Below are 17,862 nucleotides of genomic sequence, written 5' to 3' on the forward strand. Positions count from 1 at the left end.
AAGTTTTTGCATGTAAAACATATTCCATTAACTACATAGTTTTTACTATCTGCTATATACAGTTATTCTTTTTACTATTTATACAGCTATTCTCCGATATACGCATATTCGATATACGCGATTTCTTTTACAGTTCTTCGAACAAATTGTACTGATTTGATACATCAAATGTCAGAGACAAAATAAATTCTAGTTTGATCGAATTTTAAATTTTGCAATATTATAATCATCAGTTGAAATCAGATCAAATAACTAATTTAGTGGTTAAAACCTTCCACTTCAAACTAAATTATACGAGGCTGTAATTTGATTGAAAACCTCGAAATTTGCCGCTTATATTCGAGATGTGCTATTGCCTCCGGTTCACATTTATAACGTATATCGGGGAGGATCTGTGCTATAAACTACTAAACTCGACAAGTTTATTACTATCATTGAAATACAAAGTCTACCAGCATGATGCTTGATACTAACAAGTTTAGGTTTAGTTATATACTCCTACATGACAGCAAAGGTGATAAATAAAGAGGCGAATGAGGCCAATCGGCCCAAAGCCTCTAAAAAATAAACAAAAAAGTGATAACTCAAAAGGAACTCTTCATAAGGAAGATGAACAATGCAGTTATCATGCTAACACATTTCCACTGGTGTATTAAATAAATTATTATAATACATTAAAAAGACCTTTTTTGTGCGTTGTACACTTTTTTAAACACAAGATGAAATGAACTCCTAGTGTTGCTAAATTCGTTGAAGATTTTTTTTCATTCCCTTATACCGTTACTTAAAGCTTTCCGAATTTTGCTGTAAGATTGCAGTTTCAAGTGACATGTTCTGAGAGTTACTTTATGATTTTGCAACGCAACATTCACGTACACTATGCTAGCAGGTTCTTTAAACCATTGTCTCTACTGCATTATGATAAAATGTCGCAGCACAAGTTCCAGCATGTGGTATACGTTTCAATCGATAAACACAATGCAATTTTCCCTTAATCTATGCATCGCCAAACCATTTCCTCAATCCTGCAACGGTTTGTGATGAGTTTGATGCTATTATGTGGCAATATTTCGACCAAACTTGTCCAGCCCGGCCGGTTTTAATTGCATTTTGCTTTGCTTTTCTCTTGCAATTGCGACTCCCTCCGTTGTCGTACGCAAGCATGCATACTCATGTGCGCTAAAGCCCTGCGTAGATGAGGTACCGGAAACGAAGTTTGAGATTGTTTCGTTCCGAGAGAAGAATTTGCATCTCGGCATCCCGCAGTTCACAGCACACACGAGGAATACGGTGCGTTGATACACGTAAACTTTTCTAGCAATGCTGTTATCCCGTACAAAAGGGCTCATGTTGTCCGCATACCAGTCGCTTAGTAAGTTTGGGATGAGCTGATATGCTAAGGGAGACCCGATACAGAACCGACAGATGACGTTCAGCAGTCGAACTGGACTTTGGCGATAATGGACATGCCCTGAATAAGTAATGGAACGTAGCATGCGATTCGGTACTCTTATTTCATCTAACGAAGATTGCAAATGGGACTTTGGTCTTGGCCGTCGTTACGATTGTGTCGTTTTATGATTAGGTAGACTAAATACGTCTAAAAATGCAAATCCGTGTAAGTTTTCTTCAATCTAATATGAAACCCTCATCTATTTAAAACAAAAACACACATCAATTATCATAAAAAGAGGAACAGCAAATTTTGCAACTTATTTTTCACTGCATCGCATTGCTATACTACACACGATTCTTAAGATCACATTAATACAAACAATGAAGCTGTACAACGCAAAACAACGAGTATGCTTTATTGAAAACTGCAAAACATCAATTATATTTTCTTCTAAACTTGGCTATTGTTGTTATTTACTTATTTTTATGACATATATAATTATTTTATTTTCATAACATACTACAATTGTTTCGATTTCCCTAATTTTACAATAGCTCATTAGTGGTATCACTAACCTATTCTGGATTCTTCCCAGACAACTTTCAGATACCCGGAAGGATTGATCGAATATGATCTCCTGAAATCGACAAATTTGCTATCAAATGGCTAATGGAAACCGCTTTGAATCATATGGCCCTACCATCAAAGTGGTTAATGCTTTTAAAATGCTCATTTGAACATACAGTGAAAACCCTCATTATGAGTGCCCACATAACGAGCAAATGTAAATGCTCAGGAAATACTAATTTAAACGAGTAAAATCTCGCATAACGAGCAATATCAGTCATGTTTCTGATAAATTCGACACGTTCGATTAACACTGAGCATTTCTTTAAGTTTGATTATTGCTCAAGCTAATGAGAGATTGGAATAATTAATAATAAATATAATAAATTTGGGCCGGTCTGGTGGTACAGTCGTCAACTTGTACGACTTAACAACATGCCCGTCATGGGTTCAAGCTCCAAATAGACCGTGCCCCATACGTAGGACTGACTATCCTGATACGGTAACAAAAAGTCACTCGGCCTCACCACAATTTTTCGATCGAAAAAAATCGATCGATCCGGCTGTCATTTTGATGTCATTTGACACTCATTTCACCGCCAAGATGTTCATTTTACTGGTCTTTTTGAAAATGGTATACCATGACACTCAAGAGCAAAATGAACTATACTACAAAAATTCGATCGTTCCGCTTTGTATGGGGAAAAATCCGCGACGCATTGAGCTGCGGAAATTATCAAATATCAGAAAAATGCCATAAATCAAGGTTAATGATTTTGAAAAATGTTATGTGAAAGCAAGTGGTAAATGTTTTGGTTCTTTTTCAATATTTTGGGTGATAAAAATAGTTTGTTACATATAAAAAAATTGTTGCCTACACTAAATACTGAATTCGATGGCAATCGACTTCATGTAAGAGTATGAAAGAAATAGTTATACTGTCAGTTTTACATGAGCGCCTATCGAAAAAATTGTGCTGAGGCCGACTGTTTCTCAGATGGTGTGAGTCTCCGACAAGCACTTTGTCTTCGTCGCATTGATTCTCAATCCATTTTTGCTGCTTCGCGTTTGAGTGGTGTGTACGCCTCACACACCTTCGTCGTTGTCCTCCCGATGATGTCGATGTTATCCGCGAAGCCAAGTAATTGGAGAGACGGTAGAGGATCGTGTCACAGATGTCATTGTCTAGCCCCGCGCTTCGAATGACACCTTCCAGGGCGATGTTGAAGAGCATATAGGAGAGTCCGTCACCTTCCCTCAGACCCCTGTGATATTTCTAATGTTCCATTGCTTATTCCGGTCGGTCGGTATGGGTCGTAGGCCACCTTGAAGTCGATGAACAGGAGGTGTATGATCTTGCGCACTCGGCACTTCTGGAGGATCTGGAGTAGAATAAAAATTTGGACGGTGGGGGATTTGCCACCAACAACCCAGCTTGATAGCTGCCGACGAAATTTCTAGCAAGGAGCGTAAGTCAGAATAGGATCTGGGACAGGATCTTGTAGGCGGCAATTCGAGCAATTCAGCCTGTCGCTCTTTTTGTAGACTAGCTGCATCTGCTCCATTCAGGTGTCATTCAAAGTAGCACTTCCACCTTTCGATCACCTTCCACTCATCTATCTGGAGATTTCCTTCCAGATTTCCTCCGTACCTCCTTCAATCTCCTGTATAATAAGCGGGTGTCCCTCGACTGGGCTATCCACTCCAGCACCTGTTCATCTGACTCTTCAAAATGGCGCTGCTTGGCCTGGAAGAGCAGGGTTTACTGTTTAGTCAGTCGTCTGTAGCTCTCCACGTTCTGACGGGTTTCTTGCCTTAACGTAGCTTGCGGGCGCGCGCTGCATTCTTGTGTTCCGGCCTATCTTGTGTTGGGTTGGGTATACAGATTAAGGCATTAGTCTTATTACTTTAATGAAGAAATTAGAATTTTAAGGTTTCATTTACCTTTTTGAAAATATTTTGTGATCTATGACAACTGGTTATTTTTCATATGCATGTCTTTGATACTGCACCTTATAAATACATTAGTAAAGAAATTCATTCACGATTGTGACTAATGCGTTTTATTATTTATAACAAAAAAAGTTTTTTAAATAAGGTTTTTTTATTTTGAATCAAACGATTCAAATATATTAAATGTTTCTTTAATTTTATGAAATGTTCAAGATCCTTCTCATATTTCAATTAACATAAAAAACACGAACAGAGAAAAGAGAGATCGAATTACTATGAAACAATAAAAAAGGAAAAAAATGTAATAATAATTACATGAAAATGTATGAATAAAATTATATCCATGTATTTCATAATAAGTAATGATAAGTAATATCAGAAAACAAAACTAAAGACTTCCATCGAAGAAGTGAGTTGTCGAACTTAAAAATAATAATTTAAATAGTAAGCAGGATTTTTCAACTAGCGTCTGTTCATCAAAGTAAATAAGACTAATGTCCATACCTTTGTATCAAATTAGAAATTTTATTTTTCAATACAACTAAAATTATTGAAGTTTTAACATGAAAAAGTATAACTTTCCTACAAATGTATGGAATACTGGGGAATAACGGTCGCAGAGATAAGCCGCTGAACATTTTGAGGGGTTTTATTCTTGCTTGCAATTACTTGCATGTATTGATCAATTCCCCCGCTGCGCAAATTCGAGCAGTTTCCAGCGCAGGAAATGTACCAAAATCTGCGCTGGCCAGCGCAGATTTTGGCCCGATCCCCGCGCTGGACTTCAGCGATTCCTGCGCTGGGTCGAGCAAGTTTAGCGCCATCTGTTGGCGAAATGGACGAACTATTTATGGCGGCGGAGCAAAAAAAAAAAACGGTCAAAAAATTTTAAAATATTGGCGCCCATTTTTTCGTCCGCTTCTTCTCCCTCCCTCACCCTGCCTTGCCTTACTTGCGCTTCTGCCCGTGCCTTCCGCCGCCAGCTGATTGGCTGTTGCGGTGTATGCGTTGATACTCATATGTGCATTGCGGTTGTGTATTGTTATTGGTGGATGTTAGCATTTATTAATTTGTGTGTGACCTTGAGACGCTGTGGGAGAAGCTGGATTGGGATTCAAAGCATTATCGGTTTATTGATTGTTTATTATTTCGTGCCGCTGCTGATGAGACCATTCGATGCCCCTGCCAATTGAGGGTGAAGAAGCCTATTTAAAACAAGCGTAGGAGAACGTCTAACACTAATCTAATATTTTTTAATTTGAACATGTTTGACGCTTCAACGACCTTCTAAGCATCATGTAGCACAGTGTATAGTGGCAATAAAATATATTTTTAATGTGCCGAAATCTGTCTCGCGTTTTCGGGTCTTGTCACACACACGCACACACACAGCGCGGCGAAGTGACCGTTCACTCGTGCTCGCGTGCGCGCGTACGTGCATGCGTGCGGGCGTGCGTGAGTGTGCGTGAGTGCGTGCGTGCTGGCGTGCGCGCGTTCATGCATGTGTGCGTGCGTGTGTGTGTGAGTTTGAGCGCGCGTGTTTGTGTGTTTGTGTGTGTGCGTTTGGAAACCCCATAACTATTTGTAGCCGCAGCGAATGAAAATGTACGCATAATCAAAGTCCATGCATTTTCGATCTCGCTACCTGACAGACAACACAACCATTGGCATTGGCATCTTTGCGATCGGTTCTGCTGTTGGAGGTGTTAAAAAGAAACACGATCGAAGCAAACGTGCGTGTGATATGAAAGCACTTTCGTCTAATCAGCTAGCGGACGCAAGTGGAAAAACACATTTAATTGAATCCATACAAAAGAGGTTCTGGATTTGTTTATTATGATGCGCGTATGGTGCTGCACCTGTCCGTCCAGAATCTGGTGGCTTGTTGGTTTGTAGTCGTTATCATGACGCCGATTGCCGGCAATGCCTTGGAATGAGTTCGGATCGGTAGGTTCATGTTTTGGTAGAGTGCATTCCGTGCATTTGTTGCGTCACAGCGGTAGCCCGGCAGCAACAAAGTCGAGAACAAACTCTTCCCCAGGTGTAAACTGCTATGCTAAGTTCTTATTATTATTATTATTATTATGGGGGTAATAGCCTATGCGATCATGCCGGCCATTTCAGGACTTGAATACCACGTAGCCGGATTGTTGCTACGGCGGACGGTTCATACGCGGTTAGAACCATGACGGGCATGCTGTTAAGATGTGCGGAATGATGGCGGTGCCGCGGGACCGCTCCTATCCAGCGGGCAACTTGCATACTGCCACACTGTCTCCTGCTCGATGCATACGCTGCAGGCAGGGGGAAGGATGCACCCCACGATAGAAAAAAACACCGTCATGAACCAGCGGTGGATCTAACGGTAGGCGGACTAGGCGGTCGCCGAAGATTCTAGTCTGTAGTATGTCGTATGTCTACAAGTGGACAGAGTATTAGCGACAACGGCCCCGGAAAGATGGTCGTTGGTGCCCCGTGGCTAGAGAAGTATAATGTTCAATCCATCCATCCCCCCTCCATCCGCCTGCAATTTAAGTTAATGTTCAATCTATCTCCCAACAGCTGTGTGCCAGTACCCCCTCCTCCCGGTCATCAGTTACCATTTACAGGGGCCTCAATTCGTCTTTCCGCCTTTCATGAACCCATCCTTTCTTGACCTATGGATCATAACATTCCGGAAGAGCATACATTCGGCGACAGTTTTGCATACACACGCACACTCACAACCATGCGCAGGATGCTTAGCATATCTATGTAATCGGGTAACAGTTTTTGCAACAGGCGAAAGCAAAATCTTAGTGCTATGCTTACTGCTTAACACGTTCAGCACGATGGCAGGCCCCAGGGACTGCCAGTGAACTTTCCAGTATACCGGTTCCACAATCAGCTTGCGTTCTAGATGCCGGCGGAACGGTAAGCTCATGAAAATCAGCGCCGAACTGAACGTGTTAATTCGGATTAGGATTCTGCGCGTTGCACAGCAAACCCTCCTGCGTAAACTAGCGATTCCTTAGTCATTTTTATATTGCAGTGTTTGAACTCATTGCGATTTTTTGGTTTGATTTGTGAAAATGCACTTCATCGCCGCAATGTTTGTTAACGGCATTTTTAGCCGCCACAACAGCTCGCGAGCATTGACACACGCGAGAAAGAGATGGCGGTATGGAGCGAAAAAGCACGGACGACGGCTGACAGCGATTCGCCGTCTGATGCACCAACACATCCAAACCTACGGCAGCGCGTTCAGGCGAGGGGTACGAGGCGGAGCCAGGGACGGGTAGCTCGACGAGCTGCTTGACAAATTTGCCGTTGGAGAGAAAAGGAAGGCATGATAAATTCTCAGAACGCCATAACGCCTTCCGTCGCTTTGCGCAGCGGGTTGCCGAATAAACTAACCCGGGCGCTCTAGCACTAATCGAACACGACATCGAACATGAAAAATGTATGGGATTTGACATGTTTGTCTTGTTTGTTTGTTTGTGTCTGACAGTGCACCTCCATATGTTTATATGGATTTGTTCGAGTCGGATGTCTTGTTCGATTGGAGCCAGAGCGCAGCCTAAGGTAGCGATAATCGCTGATGCGGGCGTGCGTGCGTTTTTGAAAATGTATGGAATTTGACACCCGCAAGGGTGACAGATTCCAACCGCATGCGTCACCGTATTATACCGATGCGCAATCTCAGATGCGCATATATTCGTTTATCAAAATATTGTCCTTTCCCGTACCAACCTGAGCTATAAACGTCATTTCCATACAATTTCAGATTGCGCCAGATTGCGCATAAATTTTCAGATTATATGTCCGAGATATATAATTTTTTTTGACAGATAATATATCAAACCGACCCGTTTGACAGATAAAATATGCGCAATCTGGATTGCGCATCGTCTATTACTACGGTCACCGTAGATAAACGATGTGCAATCTCAGATTGCGCATATATTTGCTGTCAAACGGATCGGTTGATATATTATCTGTCAAAAAATATATATACATATATATCTCGGACATATAATCTTTAAAATTTATGCGCAATCTTGGTGCAATCTGAAATTGTTGCAAAGAGTTATAGCTCAGGGTTGGCTACGCGAAATGACATAAGTTTTGATAAAACGAATATATGCGCAATCTGAGATTGCGCATCGTGTATTAATACCAAAGTGTATGAAGACCAGGTGATCTCGTCCCATACAAATTGACAAATAATTTTGGAATCAAAAAAGCTCCTTTTGACAGAATGGGTGAAATGAATTTCATAGGAACGGTTTGCTTTGTTCTTAGCAACACATATGTAGTACACATTGGTGTCCCTCATCGACGACATTATTTTGATCCAATAATGGATTTAATTAGTTCAGATTTGGTTAAGCTTACAAAAAGAAATATTTTGAGTGCTTTTCAGTATTGCAATGCAAATAACGAAGATTTTAAGATTGTTTAGGCAAGTCATCAGAAAGCTTGTTTGAGGAAATGTTTTCACCTATGCTGTCAACAGTAAAAGTGAGTTCAACTTTTGCTATAAAAACAGGCTATGAGACCACCTGATCTTCATACACTTTGATTAATACGGTCAGAATCAAACAATTTTGATTTTTCCGCACGAACGCCCGCACTCTATTCCTACCTAGGTCATGGTGATCGGGTGTATGAATTGACACCCCAAGCTCTCGACCACGCTGGTTTTCGCTGGTCTTTTCGGGTATAATTCGTTAACGAATTATCCCCGAAAAAGACCAACGAAATACCCCAAATAGCCAGCTCGTACTTTATAGCTGATTGGGGCTGTTTAACGAAAAATCGTTCCGATGTCGTACTTTGTGGCTGATTAGCACTATGTGTAGGGTCATGTGGAACTTGAAGGCTTGTTAAGAAAGCGTACCGAACTTGGTGGAACTTTATAGCTTTTTTATGGATGACATCGGTACGAGATGGCTCTTGTCAAAGTGTCAAAGACGGACGCCGGCAATAATCTCATTGCTGCTGCACAAGTTAGATTCGTTAATTGAAGAATGAAAATTGAGTGAAGTGATTGTGTATCAGTAAATTGTGTAAAATTTTGTGTAATTCAGAATACAATGGATTTAAAAATATACATATATGTTTAAACGAAACAAATCTTGTGTTTATTTATCGATGACATATATGTTTAAACGCAAACAAATCTTGTTGTTTATTTCATCGATGACGCTTGCTTGAAAATAAACACAAGAAAAATAATCCCTGGCATAGGCATAAGGAAGCTGCTTAGGCGCTGTTTGAAAGACCCACATAGAACTTTGATGCTGTTTAACTACTGCAAAAGGCGAATTAGAGCAGCGATCTTTAGCGTACCAAATGAGCTGCTGAAGCCATTCTGGCTATTTGGGTTGGGACAGATCCTTTGGGGGGTAGTGCACACACGTGAAAGATGAACCCATGCAAAAAAGAGCTAAAAATAGAAATGAAAATTCGGAATCACTCCCTCCACTCATGTCCAATTCAGCTCATGCTTCATCCTTGATGCTACCAACCACATCGCTAGTTCTACTTCGAATCACTTTGCCAGTTGCGCCATCATATTTTATTCATTATCGTGCTATTTACTGGTTTGGTTGTATGAAGGGGTGTTGATACTAAATGAATTAAAAGAAATAAATAAAACAATAAAAATAACAGCTTAACTATTAAACACGCATTTCTAACAATGAGTAAATGGGTTTGAAGTTATTCGAGCTGGATGTTTAAAAATTAAATAAAATTTAAATCATCAAAAAAATAATAATGGAATTGAACTCAGGTCGACCATGGTACAAACATTACACCATAACATTGACCATAACTACTTCATGAACATGAATTCTTATCTATCACTTTTAAACTCTTCAAATATAGTACAGGCGGTCCCCGAGATACACGGTTAATGGGGACCGAAAACGGCCGCAAAATACCGCGTATCTCGAATTTCCGCGTAGTCGAATCTCGTGATTTCCAGCCAAAATATCCCTAATTTTCGTGCAATTTTGCAAGTAGGGGGTTGTTTTAGCTACCAAATTGATTATTTGATATGTTTCTACTGAATTGAACCGTTTTTAACCTTTTGAAATGGTATTTCACATTCGATCAATACGGAAATATTTTGGTATGTCACAATGGATGTGTCATATCAGTGAAATTTGCTCAAAGAACTGTCAAATTGGAAAACCGCGTATCTCCGAATCCGCGTATACGAGGTACCGTGTATCTCGGGGACCGCCTCCCCAAAAGGTCCCCATTAACGTGTATCTCGGGGACCGCCTATATATTATTTTTTCAACACTTTATTCAACAAGTGACTCATAAAAAATAAACTCTGAGCTGTTAATTGGCAAATTTTTGACGTTAAACAATGTCAAAGCGAAATGTTGCCAGCAACATTCATAGACACCTCAGCGATATCCCAAATAGCCTGCTCGTACTCCATAGCTGATTTGGGGCTGTTTAACGAAAAATCGTTCCGATGTCGTACTTTGTGGCTGATTAAGAGATAGACGGTACTTTGCGGAACTATGGAGCTTTTTACAGGCACATGGTACTTTGGAACTTTGCGGCTGATTAGCACTATGTGTAGGGTTCATGATGGAACTTGAAGGCTTGTTAAGAAAGCGTACCGAACTTGGTGGAACTTTATAGCTTTTAATGCATGACATCGGTACAAAGTGGCTCTTGTCAAATTATCAAAGTCTGACGCCGTCAATCAATCTCATTGCTGCTGCACAAGTTAGATTAGTTAATTGAAGAAGGAATATTGAGTGAAGTGATTGTGATTGTACAGTAAATTGTGTGACATTTTGTATAATTCATGAATATTTAGGATTTAAAAATATACACATGAACACAAACAAAACAAATCCTGTTGTTTATTTCATCGATGACCCTTGCTTGAAAATAAAAACAAAGAAAAATAATCCCCGGCACCGTAGCATAAGGAAGCTGCTTAAGCGCTGTTTGAAAGACTCACCTAGAATTTTGGTGCTGTTTAACTACTGCAAAAGGCGAATTCGAGCAGCGATCTTTAGCGTGCCAAAATGAGCTGTTAAGCAATTCTGGCTATTTGGGATGTTTCCGAGCAAAATGTTGCGCTTAACAACATTAGACCGCAGCCTAACACGCTTAAAACTCTTCGTTCTTTCAATAAAATACCTTCAAAACACGAAAATATTTCTAATTGTATGCTAAACCAAATCTGAACTAATTAAAATCCATTTTTGTATCAAAATAATGTCGTCGATGAGGACACCAATGTATAATACGTATATGTTGCGAAGAAATGCGAACCGTTCCTGTGCAAATTAATTTCACCCATTCTGTCAAAAGGAGCTTTTTTTGTTTCTGAATTTAGTTGGCAATTTGTATGGGACGAGACCACCTGGTATACACACTTTTGGTTTTGAAGATGTTTTCGGTGAGTCTGACAGCGGCCTTAGGCCCGTGTCTGTGCTCCATCGCATGCGATTTTATCGCACGTGCTGTCAAACGCTTTTTCGTATAATATTGCGATTATGGATGATTTTAATAATATACACGATTATGAAAAATTAAGTGAGATTGTTCCTACAACACACCACACATTTAGTTTGACAAGATAAAAATCGGATGCGGTCCGACGAAATCAAAATTTTTTGATTCCGTCGTACGACGAAATGCACGTCCGACGTTATCTGTCAAATCCCATATAAAATTTGACAGGCCTTCCGATAAAATCGCATCGATGGAGCACAGACACGGGCCTTAGCCGAAAATACACGGACCTGAACTTTTGCGGCCGCGGAAGTCCGTCTGCTGTCAAACCCAGTACAAACTGTAGCGGAACTTTTCCGAACTGTCATATCCATAGATTTATCTGCAGGCCAAGGTGGAATGTAAATGAGGGTAGTTATAGCGCTTTTGGCGATCCCCCCCTGGGCTCCGATTTTGACAGATGGTTTCAGCTTGAATGTATTGATGGATTGTTTACGTTTGAATGGTCATATTTGGGTGGAGATCAATTTGGGGTGAATATTTTAGTTTTATTAGAACACAGCCGTGATTTAACATGGAAATTTCCATCGAGAACAAGAAGCGCTCGCCAAACTCGGATAAACAAAAAATAACTGTCAGTTTCTCGTGATTCTTCTCCTTAGCTGTCAAAACGGGCTTATAACTTGACCTGTTATCTTTACGGTCCTTGCTGCAGGCGGAATTCTGCTGCCGAGAAAATCTGGGCCATGTATTTTGGTCCTAGAATTTCGCTCGCCGACGGTTGATTCAAAAATCGAAAAAAGAGAGTGTTACAATGCGCAATTTCAGATGTGTGTTGGGCGGCCTTAAGATAACTTCAAAATGTCCTACGGTCTTGAGATGAATTGAAAACCCCTGTAAAACAAGATAAACACAAATCAAAAAGTTGAGTTCTAAGCCTGCCAATAGATTTCTTTACAGCGGCACCGATAGTAAATACACCAATGTGCGTGCGCGTCTAGATGCGTGAGACGTATTAGATACGGAAAGATTAATCTCTCGTATGGTACTTACAGATATGATATAATTTAAAAGATTTTTAACAGAAAAATTATTTCCTTCTACAAGTGCTCTGTGCAAGTGAAGAACGGATCGAAAGTGAACAAGAATTGTACGTGGAAAAAGTATTAGGAATAAAGTGTGACAGGTAGAGTAATACCATTCGACACAGCATGGGCGTGTTTTTGCTAATCTTCCCTTTTCGCCACAATACAGTGTATTTGAGTCAACGTGCATTCTCTTGGCGGCACTAGAGGATGGAGACTCGGTTGCATCAACTTCCGCCTTGTATTTTAGAGCAGTTCCATTTCTAAATGATTTGAAATATCCGTGTTAATACGACAGCATCTGGGAAATTGGATCAAAGATAGTTTGCACAACGCGCCAACTTATACAAAAACATGCAATCGATGTATGAACTTGATGCTGCCAAGTTTTTCACTGCTCTCGTCAATGAAGTAGACCAAGTATCAGCCAATCTTCCAAATAAGAGGAATGTCTTCTCTGCAGGTCGGCCATTATGCTTCGAGACCAAAATTTTCAAATTTGACTCAATTATATTTGAGCCTTTTACAACAAATACAACCAAATTGCGAAAAAGGTTGTAAAACCGAATATACGATTGCGCAAACTTCATCGGATGGGCAACAGACAGATGTGTTTATGGGTACAGCAGCTTCAGGTAATGGAGCGAAACAATTGGAAGGAAACCCACCAACTCATACAGGAATGCGAGCATTTGGTGCAAAGGCAAGATCACGTCCAGCGACTATCAAATCAGCGAAGCCATAACAAACGAATTCAATGGTATAGCCTGAGACAAAGTTGTCTTGTAGATGCATTCAAGAAGACAATACGAAAAGCGAAGAGGTGCTGAACCTGGTGTTAATAAGTATATCTTCGAATGGCAGAAAAGTCAAATGTTCCGGAGGTCCGTTTGACAAATGCGTACAGCCTGGATGAAATACAAACATGGTATGAAGTTTAGCAGCGATCATGTGGAACACGAAGGATCAGATACACTTGACAATGAAAAGCCAGTACGAGAACATGTCTCACAAGAAATCAATTCAGACCTGTGGAAGGTTATGAAAGACGTGATGAATTTCATAAAGTTGTTGCTACATAAAGCATTCATAGTCGAAAATCAACCACCGCAAGTGTGAAAATGAACACACGCTTTTGTGCAACCGTTCGCCTGCTTATCGACAATGCGCTCATTATGAAGATAGGAAAACCCGAAAGTAACGGTGTCCATCATTTCCGAGAGTCAAGCACAACAAATTCAAAGTACGAACGCTGCCGCAGATTGCTCATCTGGTGAAATCGAGTAACATTGCGAATCTGCAGTACCAATTGAGCAATAAATTCCTTGCGAACTTCAGTAACATCGCCTGAAAAAGATAAACGTGGCAGCAGGAAAATAAATAAACGCGTGGTGGACGAGAAGTTTGCTTTTTGTTCCAGTCAAGTTTTACTTTGGAACAGGAAGAGCTGGCAGTTACCGTGTGGACATTATCACTTCCAGCAGTGGTAATAGTACACGTAATCAGGAACAACTGGCATGGGCAACCATTATCTGGGACAAACTATTTGCAAAAGCCGATCGCAAACTATTCGAGGTACCGAATCTAATACCCTGGAATAGACTGGTCGAAGCAATCAGCAGGACATTTAGTGCACGGGTAGGTCGTAGTTTGACCGATGAAATATGCAATACATGTATCGTAAAGCGTACAGGGATAAACTTTCGTTTTCAGTGTCGAACGACCAATGATCAGCTTTGCCCAATTCTGCAAAAATACCACATCGGAATGCATCTATACATTCTGGGAATGGGGTTTATGCCGCACTGAAAATAATACGCGATCACCTACAGATTCTATGGGTGACAATACCATTATCGGCTTCATACACAAGTCTACCGCGGAAAAATATCTGGCTAAATGTGTACGGGGACCTCCTGTTGCGGTTCACGATAGTGTACTGGGGGCGGGATCAGCATTGCCTGGGTGCACGAATCCAACAACGGACAAAAGCAGATTCTACACATTCAGCCATTTACAGCGAAGGATCTTGTCGTTCGACCCCTAGCAAATCGCATCTGTGATCTTGGTGAACTCATGTATCGTACCCAAATATCCGAAGCAAGAGGCATTCGGTCGATACACAACATCTGTAATACAAAAACCTCGTAGCAAACATTATATTCCAGCAGAAATGCGTACTGTTAATATTTGCTCAACTGGCAATCGATTTCCAGTAACCTCAATGCTGAACAATCGCCAAGTGCATCATCCTACGATACGTTTTCCAACGAGTATGTTCTTACAAACCTTGATGAGATCTACAATTTGAAACTGAGAATGTTGACATGTTTTCGGTTCAGAATTATTGGGAGCAACAGTAAAAAGGAAACGTAAGTTTATGATCCACTGTATAAATCGTATTATTTTTTTGTTTTTTCAATCGTTTTCTTTATTCAGATGATGAAAAATGTCAACGTGCGACCTACGTTAGTGCTCGGATGACTATTTAGTGTAAAGTTACCTAAAGGCAAGAAAATATGAACTTCATTTCGTGTTTATTTGAGTGGCATTACTTTTAAACCTAACTTGTGCAGTTTTTTTTTAGACAAATCTGCATGATACATTAAATCGCTCAGTGAGATACTTTTTTATTTAAGCTTACAAAAGCTTAGTTTTTAATCATTACAATAACAAAAAGTATTTTTGTTGTATGACACACTTTACATTTCCGATAATCAAATTAATTCACGATTATATTAGTTTATGGCTTAAACGAAACATATAAGAAAGCAAAGCTCTAAACGATATCTCAGTGAGGATGTTTTCCAAAACACAGCAAACAAGTAAAGTAAAACAAGATAGTTCAAATACTTTTTACTAAGCTCAGTTTTCTTAATATTAAGTTGAAATCAAAACATGTGTTCAACTATTAGACGTAACAGTCAACTTCATATTAGTACCAATATTGACTTAACCTTGATTTATGTAGTGTTTTAAAATCGCTTAGCGTTTTTGTTTAAGAAGAAATCGCTTAGCGAGAGATACTCTTTAATTTAAGCTGGGGTTTTACACATTACAGTAACGAAAAAGTTTGTTGTTTTTTTTTTTCATGACACATATTTTACATTTTTGATAATAAAATAAAATCAACGATATTGGTAGGTTTATGGTTAAAACCAAACATATTAAAACAAAGCACTAAAGTTTGCAGCAAACAACAACGCTATGTCAGTGAAGCAAATTTTGAAAAAGATAATTTATTATGTTCTTCTAACTTAAATGACAGTTTGGCTTTTTTTAAATCAAAACACAGGAATACTGTTCAGCTTCTTGGTTATAAGTTCATATTAGTAAACATATTGACTTAACTTGAATTTAGTGTGCTTTAAAAAAGTCTGAATGTGGCATATTAAAGAACATGGCGAGATACTTCTTTATTTAGTTTAAGTCTTCACAATTACGAAAAAGTATTTTTGTTACATCACACATTTTATTCACTTTTTTTGACAGTCAAATTAAATCACGCTAATACTAGATGTATAGCTTATTTAGTGTCCACAATTACGAAAAAGTATTTTTGTTACATGACACTTTATTTTTAATTTTGACAGTAAAAATAAGTCACGATAATACTAGTTTTATGGCTTAAACCAAACAAATAAACGGGTTCTAAGTGAGGATGTTTTTCGCAAAACAAGACAAATCAAGAAAATATATAAACAAGGTTAATTATGTTTTTCGAACTTAAGTTACAAATTTAAAACTTTTATCTTCATTTTATATCAAAACAGCTACATGTTCTCGCATTGTGCTTAAGTTTAAATTTATCACTTTTGCTAGTGTGTTCGAGGTGATAATTAATGCTGACTCGATGATAATATCTACGATCTTTCATTAATATTTTCGGTTAATCTTTGGTTTTTTTTTTTAATATATTCTTTTGCCTCGAAACTTGAGGAAACTTCAGAGAACTTGCTATTTTTATAAATATTGGGAAAAGGATTATGTCATTTACGTTTGGCAAGCTTGCAAAGAAAAAAAAACATGAATTGAATGAAAATGAAAAAAATGATGTATGTAGTTCGAAATAATTTAAAATTTTAGTGTTGCTGACCTAGTCTGGAAGAACTTCCGCGTAAGTCGCAACGCTGGGTGATGACGATTGCGCAGCTGTTGCTGTTCGCAACGCTGGCTTGGAGCAGTGCCGTATCAGCGCTTCGTGATCGGTGCGGTAAGTTTATCGAACCTTACTCTGTTGCGTAACAATCTAAATGAAGCGATTGGCGATGCGTCGGGTAACGGTCGCGTGTTCCGATTACTCCAGGTCGTGAGAACTGGAAGGGTATACCACCTAGTATGCGTAAACTTTCGGATTTGGGGGATTGCTGGTACACGGTACGTTTGCGGGAGACAGTCAAGCCTCACCACGGTGGGGACAATGCTGTTCATAAGTAAGTTGAACGACATGTACGATCTTATGTCCGATTCTTATGTTTAACTGACTTGATGTCTTTTCTGAGACTATTTATACAGTAGGTGACCGCTAAATGGATGTGTTGGAACTGGAGTGCTTTTTAACTGGAGGTTCGCTAACTGGAGTGATTCTCAGTTAACGAACACTTAAACGTCAAAACATGAAACATCCGGATCTCACCAAGGAAATTGTCGCCAATGTGCATTTTTCAAACAAATTTAGGTTTCTTTTGCCTACGTTTGCTATTAATTTATGTTATTACACGAATTACTAGACTTTATATCAACATAAATGAAAAAAAAGTTTGGTATGTTTATTCCACTCAACGCCAATCAAAACATCAATCCATAGAAACGTCACTCCAGTTATCGAACATTGTTCGTTAATGGAGCTTGTTTACCTCTCAGCTAGCGGTCACCTACTGTACTGATAAACTTACAAGCTGGCGCACATTGGCAACCTGATGTTTAAGCGGCTAAACTTCTTTTTTGAGACTACGCGCTTGGAAAACAAATTTTGTCAAGTTGAGCTTTCCTGGTGGGGGTTTACATAAAACTGATCTTATGCTTAAGATCTATTTGTTGTTCACGATAAAGTCTTTCCGTATTCATGACTGTTCTGAGGTCTGCCTTATTTATTTAGAATATAGATTTAATGGGTGCCGGTCTCGTAGTACAGGCGTTAACTCGTACGACTTAACAAATGCTCGTCATGGGTTCAAGCCTCAATGGACCTTGCCGCCATACGTAGACTGACTGGCTATGGGGGGGGGGGGGATCAATAAATCACTGAAGCCAATCCACCAAGTAGTGTGGTACAGCAGGCCTTGACGGCAACGGTTGTTGAGCCAAAAGAAAAAAAAATTAATGGGTACGATAGCATGAATGCTACACTAGTATCTTTATTCGCCGATCGTTGTTCGATCT

The sequence above is a fragment of the Anopheles merus genome, unplaced genomic scaffold, assembly GCF_017562075.2.
Source record: "Anopheles merus strain MAF unplaced genomic scaffold, AmerM5.1 LNR4000606, whole genome shotgun sequence".
NCBI classification, from domain to species: domain Eukaryota; kingdom Metazoa; phylum Arthropoda; class Insecta; order Diptera; family Culicidae; genus Anopheles; species Anopheles merus.